This window comes from Drosophila tropicalis, unplaced genomic scaffold (assembly GCF_018151085.1).
Source record: "Drosophila tropicalis isolate 14030-0801.00 unplaced genomic scaffold, ASM1815108v1 contig_878, whole genome shotgun sequence".
Taxonomy (NCBI): domain Eukaryota; kingdom Metazoa; phylum Arthropoda; class Insecta; order Diptera; family Drosophilidae; genus Drosophila; species Drosophila tropicalis.
The window spans coordinates 8,908,736-8,917,897 of record NW_027173374.1 but is presented as its reverse complement, the minus strand read 5'-3'; positions in this window follow the sequence as shown (position 1 = coordinate 8,917,897).

Sequence of the window (9,162 nt, the reverse complement as noted above, 5' to 3'; positions counted from 1 at the left end):
TCGCGGACGCGCTAACGACCATGCGAAAATATCGTCACAATCAATTTGGAACTTTTTACACAAACGGTTAAATACAGAAACATCACAAAAATTTTAACGAAATTTTATCAACAATTTATATTTGGCAACACACAATTTTTTGGCTGCAATATTATTAAAATTCCCCCACATAAAAGGCAAAGAAAGGAGTCCGCGCATACAACGTCCCTATACACACACACACAATTGGATTATATAAACCTATTAAAAAACAACAAGAAAATAACTAAATTACAACAAAACAATAGCTCAACAAAATTGAAAAATTACAACAATTCTATACAACTTCATAGAGATACATATAACCATCCAGTCAACAAAAGTTTATATGCGACTTGAAAGTTTTGTTAGTGTTTTTAAGGATTTTATGCAACTTAAATCAGTTTTTGTTTAAGTTTTTTCTTTATTTGCAACCATAAACGAAACGGTAAATCTATAATAATATAAAAATTCATAAAGTAGTGTTTAAAGAAAAGCTCATACGCTTATACATATATGTTTGTAATAATATATAATCCATGAATAATAATCAATAAAAATACAACTACTACTACGCAGTCATATAACAATAATAAACAATTAACTATAAGATAAACTATCTAACGGATCTTAATATTACCATCATCATCATCTATGGCCAAACCTTAAAAGCAAACACAAAATGCAGCGCCATGTTTGGAAATGCATTAAAATTAAATGTAAAATTTATAAATTGCTAACAAGTGAAACAAATACAACCTAAACAAAACGGAAGAAACAAAATAAATAACTAAAATATCCAATTAAATATATACTATATGAAATTATTGTGTTTTTTGGTGCAAACTATGATCATCAAGTGAAAGGATAAAAGACAAATTATTATATAATATCCAGTTAACAAAAAAAAAAAACAACTTTTCCAACGACTGCGTTTACATTCACTTTTACAACACGCTAAGCTTTACCTGGATTGGCATTATAATTTGGATTTAACTGAGAGAAGGAGGAGATTAAGCAGCTACGATCAAACACAGTCGGCAGAGAGTCAAATTAAATCTAAATTTTTATAGTTAATGGAAATTTAAATCAAAATTTAATTTAAACTGATACTATATATTTGTATAGTAAACGTGCCTCTAAATATAAAAAAGAATAGAAGAAAACACTAACTCCAAAGCATTTACGTAACTTGGACATATTCAATACATTGCAACTATATGCAATTACCAAGGAAAGTGCAGTCAAAGCTTGAAAAATACTAAGCTGGACCAATACTAGTGCATATATACGAGTGAATCGATCAACGCTCTAAAGCTCCAGCCAACAAGAGTGACGACGACGGCGGAACACGCCCCAGTGAAAACACAAGCGAGAGCAACGCACTGCAATTAGGAAAGAAAGAGAGAGACACACTCATACAAAAGAGCCGAGGAGGCGGCAGGGAACTGCAGCAAAGATACCGAATCGAAAAGCACGATCATACGATCGTCGTAACTTGTTCTCCATCGCATCCGAAGCTTCGTGCACTTCCTGCGCCGACTGCTGATTCGCACAGCAGAAGCAACAGCCCCAGCCCCCAGCAACAGGGCAACAAGATCGTCAACGATCAGTTTGTTGGTGAATGCAACGCTGATTGCAATTACTGCAAGCGACGATCGGTCGGTCACTGGGCATCAGCTGCATTCTTTGCCAAAAAGTGAAAAACCAAGAGAGCGAGGGAGAGACAGAGAGAAAGAGCCACGTTAAGATAGCGGTGTCTGATCATCATCATCAACTCACTCACACTCACAGCATCTCGGCATCGCGTGCAGTGTCACTCTCCAAGGGATCGCGCAACGTGTCGGAAAAGCGCGAAAAATACGAAAAAATAAACCGATTTGTTGCAAAATATATTGTATATGTACATATATTTATAGATGTGTGTATCTGTGAGAATAGCAAATGTCTTTTAATAAAAATAAAAAAACAACACGAGAAACGTAATAGATATTAAAAAGCAAAATTTGTTGTTTTAATAAGTGCAGTCCCATATCAAAGTGAAGTTTTAAATAGTGCAAACAAAAAGAAAAACGACAAAAAAAGAAAAATATAAACGCTTTTCAGTAAAATACATTAAATATATCTTCTAGTACATATAGTTTAGTACATTCTTGGATTAAAACCTCTTCAGCACCAATTTGGATACCCAACACGTTTGGATACGCAGCAACTAAGTCACGGTCACAATTAGTTTGAGTAAGTTTCTGAACCACACTATTTAAAAATCTTGTAAATTGATTAAATATGTAGGTACATAGATTGCATGGATTCTTTAGGGGTCTAAATTACTGGAATACAATCTTTTTAATGACTTTTAGAGCTTTCAAAGGTTTCTTCAAAAGGAGTTTCTTATTTTAAAGCAAATTTCGTAAATGAAATATATAACGTATGTAGTATTTATTCCGTATAGATCAGCGTTTATTAACTAGAAGGATCCTTTGATTCCATGTCCATGACATTAGGCTGGACAGAATATTCCACAAATAATGAGTTGCAGAATTTTATTTCAAATTAACTTTCTTAAATCTTGCACCAAAAAGCCTTTAAACTTGATCGCCAATATATAGACCATACATGGAGAGAATTACTTATGTTCCTGGAATGCCTTTAAACATTTCTGACAGCGCATCTAAGGTTACCTTATCTGGTTTTCTTTTACTGTTAAAGGACACTCCCACGCAACACTGTCCTGCATAATCCAGTTTACTGTTGTCAGCATTCCCATGGTTTATATTTCCATATTTTATGGTAACCTGAGATTCTTTTAACTTTTACCGACTTTTGCTTATTAAAAATAAATAACTTTTGTATCCAATTTTTCGATCAAATTTTGTATTCATCTAATTCGATTTGTTTTGCACTTAAATGTGCATACATAGTTCATGCAAAAGCCCATCCTTATGTCAAGCAGTTCTAACCACGGATGAGGACTGACCACCACACAAAAAACAAACTACAAAAAAAAAGGAAAAACAGGCCGCCAGCCAGCCAGACAGAAGACATGACGACGGGGGCGACGACTAAAACCCACAAGTTCATGACCAAAAAGCCGACGATGATGTCGAGCCCACTAGCCATGCAGAAGATAGCGTGGGCGCTGCATTACACCCGCCGCCCCCAAAGGCAGGGCCCCTCTCCTAAACCTCCACCTACCACTGCAAAACAAAACATCAGTTACTCGTTCGGTCATTTCAGACATTTACTCTCTCGCCATGGTTTACCCTTGCTCTCTATTTCGCTCACACTCTAGCTGTGCGATTCTCTCAAAAGTTCTGTATGCGTGCAGTTTTTATTTACCGATTTCGACGATTTGGTTTCATTTCAAAGAGTTGTATAAAAATTTACAGACAGCTCAGTTTCAGTTTTTTACACATACCAGCCCTTGCGGCATTTGGGTTTTTAGTTATTTCGCTCATTTAACCCCTTCGAAGGAATGTTGAGCAATTTTTTTTCGCCTAGAATTGTGAGTTTCAGAGTGTGTGTTTGTGTTTGTGTGAATGTAAATGTGTGGATGGCATTGTGTGTGGAACGTCAACGAAAACGTTCTAACAACAGATACTTTTTATTAGTCTCTTTTGCTTATTTTGTTCGTCTTTTAAGCTTAGCATATTTCTTAGCAATTTTCACTTTTGTTTGCATTTGGCTTTTATACATACTTTGACGATTGGGGAAAAATGAAACTTGAATTCCACACGCCACAAAATTTTGTCCATAGATGTTTTTTTATACACTTTTTATTTAATGCCCACACAAAAAAAATGATCATTCAAGAGAGAGAGAAAGAGAGAGCGAGCTTGCTTGTATAAGCAAATAAAAAGAGAGAAAACATGATGTTTTTTCGCCATGCGTTTTGTTGTGCAAATTCTGCCGCTACTTCGCTTATCTTAGCTCTCTCCATAGTTCTCTCTGCTCTCAGAGAGAGGAGCTTACGCTCTTTCTCTCGATGCTGTTTGGTTTTTTTTTGCACGCTTTGCAAAACTTTTTGCCTGCCTGAATGTCTGGTTATCGCAGTATGTGTGTGCATTGTATCTGTGTGAGTATGCATGCGACGCTGTCGTCTCTCTTTCTCTCTCGTTTTGCCTGTGTGTGCACTTTTGTCGCCCGCTGCTGCAGCTTTCTTGGCTGCGACACAGCGTTTGCGACTCCCAGAGTTGTTTGTGGGTTTTGTTGCGCGACGCCAGTGACGAGGTGAAGACCAGTAACACACACACAGAGAACAGTCAGAGCCACAGCCACAGCCACAGTCAGACGTGTGCGAAGAACCGAACCGAGAACCGGTGACGTATCCAGCCGTCCGCCATTGAAACAACGCGGCCTGAACCCCACACAAATACACATACATAGTCACACGCAATCCAATACAACTTAAAAATAATAAATAAATAAATTGGCAAAGTGCAGTGTTGCAATTTTTTAGCAAAATCAAAATAATAATCCATAAATCTTCTCGAAAGCTTGCCAAAAAGTATAAAATGATTGTAGTATATTAATAAATTGTTATATACACTTGGCTAACAATAATAAAAAAAAAAAAAAACAAACAACAAAGAGAACGCGCGCGCGGGCATGCAAAACGAAACGTAACGTCAATGGTACGGCAGCGGCAACACGGCAACGCCAATGTGATCTCATATAAAACAAAACAGCAACAAATTAAGGAATTAAATAAAATCATAGAAATATTTTATAAATATAATAATGCAAACAAGAAGAATTCAATAATAATAATACATAATACATAAAATCAAAATATCAATCTAGCTAACCAATTTTTGTGCAAAACAATAGTTAAATTTAAACAACAACAAGCAACGAAATAATATTGTGAATTTCTTAGTGCAAGCTAATTTTAAATAAGGAAAATTAAAAAGAAGCATATATAGCTATAATATATCCATACATACATAATTTAAAGGTAATGTATCTTTGAGATACTTTTTGCAAAACGTACATACATACAAACATATGTAGATTGTAAATTAGATGTGTCTGTGCAAGTGTGAGTGAGTGAATTAGTGAGAGAGAAAGAGAGATAATCAAAAGGAACGCAAAGGCATTTCATTCTATGCATGAGTGTGTGTTGGTGTGTGTGTGTGACTGATCTCTCTGTAATTATGATGTGATATTTCTAAAAAGAAATATACTTTGTACTGCAAAAACATAAAATATATATTTTAAAAGGAGAAAAAACAGCGACCAAGTGGCGACAGCAGCAACAACAACGCCCACAGTCTGCGTTGTTCAACACTGCTGCACACACATGCACGCACGCACACAGACAGACAATCAGCCAGCCAGCAGCCCCCCGCCTACCCATAACAAAAGCGCCCCCAACTCACACAAACTCATGAACATGCAAGTACGCTTGAATTTCTTCTTTTTTTTATATTGCGCGACGCTTTGCTGCTTGTCTGTGCCAATGTGTGTTTCTGCTCGTGTCTATGTGTGTGTGTGTGTGCCATTGCATTTAACATCGTCACAATCGCATTAAAAGTCGCGTCGCTGTCGCTGGCGCTGTCGTTGTGGTTGTTGGGTCGTCCCCCCCTTTTGGTTCTTTTGCCTCTTCCATACATAGTACAACATCATCGTCATTTTTTCGTCTTCGGTCGTCGTCCGCGCCGCATTCTGCCGCCTCTGTCCACCATTTTGATTTTGTGCCCCCTTTTGCCTTTGTCAGGCCCCCCTTGTACTCCTACTCCTCTGCGGCCGCCGCCGCCGCCGCCACTTTTGCTGTTGCTGCCGCTTAAATCATTGAAAAGTGAACTTAAAAACTAAAAGAAAAAAAATTAAGAAAAAGTCCAGACAAACTTCGTGTGTACCGCTTTCTGCATGTGCTTGCGATTGGCAAAACCAGTTTGTTCGGACTCGATTTCTGTCTGGGGATCTGACAACGACTAAGGCAAAAAAAAAAAAAACAATTTTTTTGTATTCAGTTTGTTTGTTGCCTTGCTTTTGGCTACTGGGTAAAATGTAGATATTGCACTCTCTACTGTCTGCAAATATTCAAATATCCTTGCGAAATGCTTGTCCTTATTTCTGGGCTCCAAAATGAACGGCCACGTGTCAACCAAATGGCGTCCACACACAGAAACAAGTTGAAAACCGGCCGGCAAGTAACATGCATATATTGCGAGAGAACAGGAGAGATGACCAAAGCCTGTCCCCAAATCCCCCTTCTGCCCCACCACAGAAGAACACACACACACACACACTTTGAAAAGCTTCGGCTGCAATAGCTAAAGCTTTTGAGTGCAATGTTCTCTTTCAGTCGCAAATAGCTAGGCAGAGAGAGTGCGAAAAGCATAGAAAGAAGAGAGAGATAGAGGGAGAGAAGAGATGGCTGCAATTATTTGCAGTTGTTGTCTTGCTTCCGTTTCTTGTGTCTGTCTCATCCTCTCCATTTTGCCTCTCTATCTGTTTTTTTTTTTTTCTCTTGGCCATCCTATACTTGGGGCATGTGCGCATAATTTGGCTCTTCGCCATGTTTTCTTCTTTCGCCGTTTTCTTTTTATGCCTCCTTCTTTTGTTTCGCTCTGCTATGTTGCCCCGTTTTCACCCCTTCACAGATTTTGAGTATCCAGTTGGGTGTTGCATGATGCATGACTTGGCGAGTGCACAGCGAAAGGAGTAGGCAGGGGTTTGGGTCTCTTTACTTTGCCATCAAACACGTTTTAGCCTTTTGCTGCTTCTGCTGCTGTTAAGTAATTTTCATTTTATCACTTTTTATTTTTGGAAAGTTGACAGAAGAAAATAATGCAAAAACTCTCTGGGGTATAATCAACTTTAAAATTGAGGGAAAATTTTGCTTTTTGAACTTTGCTTCTACAGTAATTTGCTGCTGCATTTCATGTTTGATTAAATACTAATGAAATTATCTATAGACCATAAACATAAATAAGCCCTCTGGTAAAAGTCAGAACCTTTTTTCTAAGGGCTCCAAAAGACATCTAAATCTGAATTTGTTGATATCATACTTCATCCCTTCATTGATATCTTAATCATAAACATCATAAACATTCCACTTTATATATTATATACAACAAAGACAATGCACACAAATTTATGCATCATTCAGGGCACTTTGCTTCTCTCCATCCGCTTCACAGCATGGGCCGTGCCAGCCGGAGGCATCCACTAGGATATTCAGCTAGCCTCGGCGGGATAGCAGGGCAGAAGAAGGAGCCTAATTTCGCAAATAATATAATATGCTAAATAAAAATGTCGGATATTCGCACTCAACTAGATCCCAAGCCCACATGCATTTGAGCGGCGCCTGTACCCGACACTTTTCTAATTCGGCTTGAATGCCAAAACTACATACACATCAGATACATATACATGTATGGGGAAAAGGACTTTTCTACTATTCAGGCTCTGGTAATGGGGCCCGCGCGCGTTGCGCACACAAAAGCGCATATCATCCGCTTCCTTCGCCTGCAGCAGCTAAAAGAAGCACCCTGCTGCTGTTTTTGGCCCAATCTCTCCTGCTCCAGGGCATCCTTGTTGGCAGCCATTAAACCGAATGGCATAGCACGCCATGTTGTGTTGACTACTCTTGGCACTGGTGTGGGACCCAACGGCGGGAAGTTTTGTGTAATTTTCATTCCTCTCTCTCTCTATTTTTGTTCTTTTACTTTTGCGCTTTGCTCTTGTCGCGTGTGTTTTTTCTTACATTGGATCGGTTGGGGTACTTGCAGCAGGGCACGTTGTATTTTTTGGCACAACCAAACACTACAAACAGACAATGTTTTTGTACATACATCTCAACTCTCTGGGTCCGTCCTGTGCCGCATTGCAGTTGAATTTCATAGGGCCAAACACGTGACTGCCCCTGCCCATGCCATTCAAGTGCTGCTGCCCGTTCGTCCTGTTACTTACTGGGGTGGGGGGCCGGCCGCCATTTTCATTTGTTGATGCCGGTCGAGTACGTTGAGCATGTCCCTGCACTTTTGCGGCCACAAAATGTGAGCAGCATCAAATATTGAAAACTTTTTTACGGTTGCCTGGTTGACGTGGTCCATACAAACACACAAGTCCAGACGCTTGATTGGTTTTTTGGCAAGGAAACTATGTTTCTTTTTTTATTTGTCTTATTTCATCCTTCAAGTCTCAAGTATTTCGTTGTCTTTGAAGTCAGACATTCACTGAAATTACAAAAGTTCTTATAATACTTACTAATAGAAGTTGACAATGTTATCTAAAGGCTGATGCAGACTCTAAAAAAAAAATCATCATAATTCCTAGAACTTACATATCTGTCAATACATATTTTAGATAAAAATTTTTTGTATTTTAGGTTTTGATTACATTTTAATCAACACAATCAATTTAAATTCTTTCCTATTTACATAGCATCAGTATGATTCTCTGGCCAAGACTCAATGGTTTCGGTTAAGTAATTCGTCTGAAAGCAAAATGCCTTTTGGTTATCATAAATCACAATAAATTTCATTTATTTAAAATTCTCTTAGATGCTCCGCCCCTCTCGCCTAATGCTTTTGTCTGACTGCCTTTTCTAATTTGCTTTTTGGGGAAATCTTTTTTTTTTTTTTTTTTTGGCTTGCACTTTACCGAGAATTTGTACGTTGTCGCAACGCCATAAATTCTCGAACTTATGCGTCCAAACTACTGCTGCTAGACCCTCTGGTCCTTCCTGGCAAACAGCAGGACCACCCAATCCAAACCCACATGCCGCTCCATTTCTTCTTTGGCTATAAATTACAACAAGCATTTGCCACACTTCCGCTTTGGCCGTACCGTTTGTCCGTTTCGTCCTTCGTCCCCCTCCCGAACACTGCCCTTGGGTATGCAGTCGTTGTCGAGTATGTGGCATGTCTGCAGTTTCTTATAGTTATTTTTGTGCCTTAAATCGGCTTATAGCACTCTTTCTCTCTTTCTCTCTTTTGGTCTCCAGTTGAAGTTGGCGTCCGGACGGATTCAAGAAAATCAATAATAGCACAAGCGGCAGCAGCAGTCAACCACTTTGCCGCCTCACATTGTTGTCGTTTGTTGTCCGTGGCAATAACATTTAAATATTTCTCCCCATATTCCACACCTATTTCTTCCCACAAAAGGTAGTGTAACCCTTCTGTTGCACCTTTA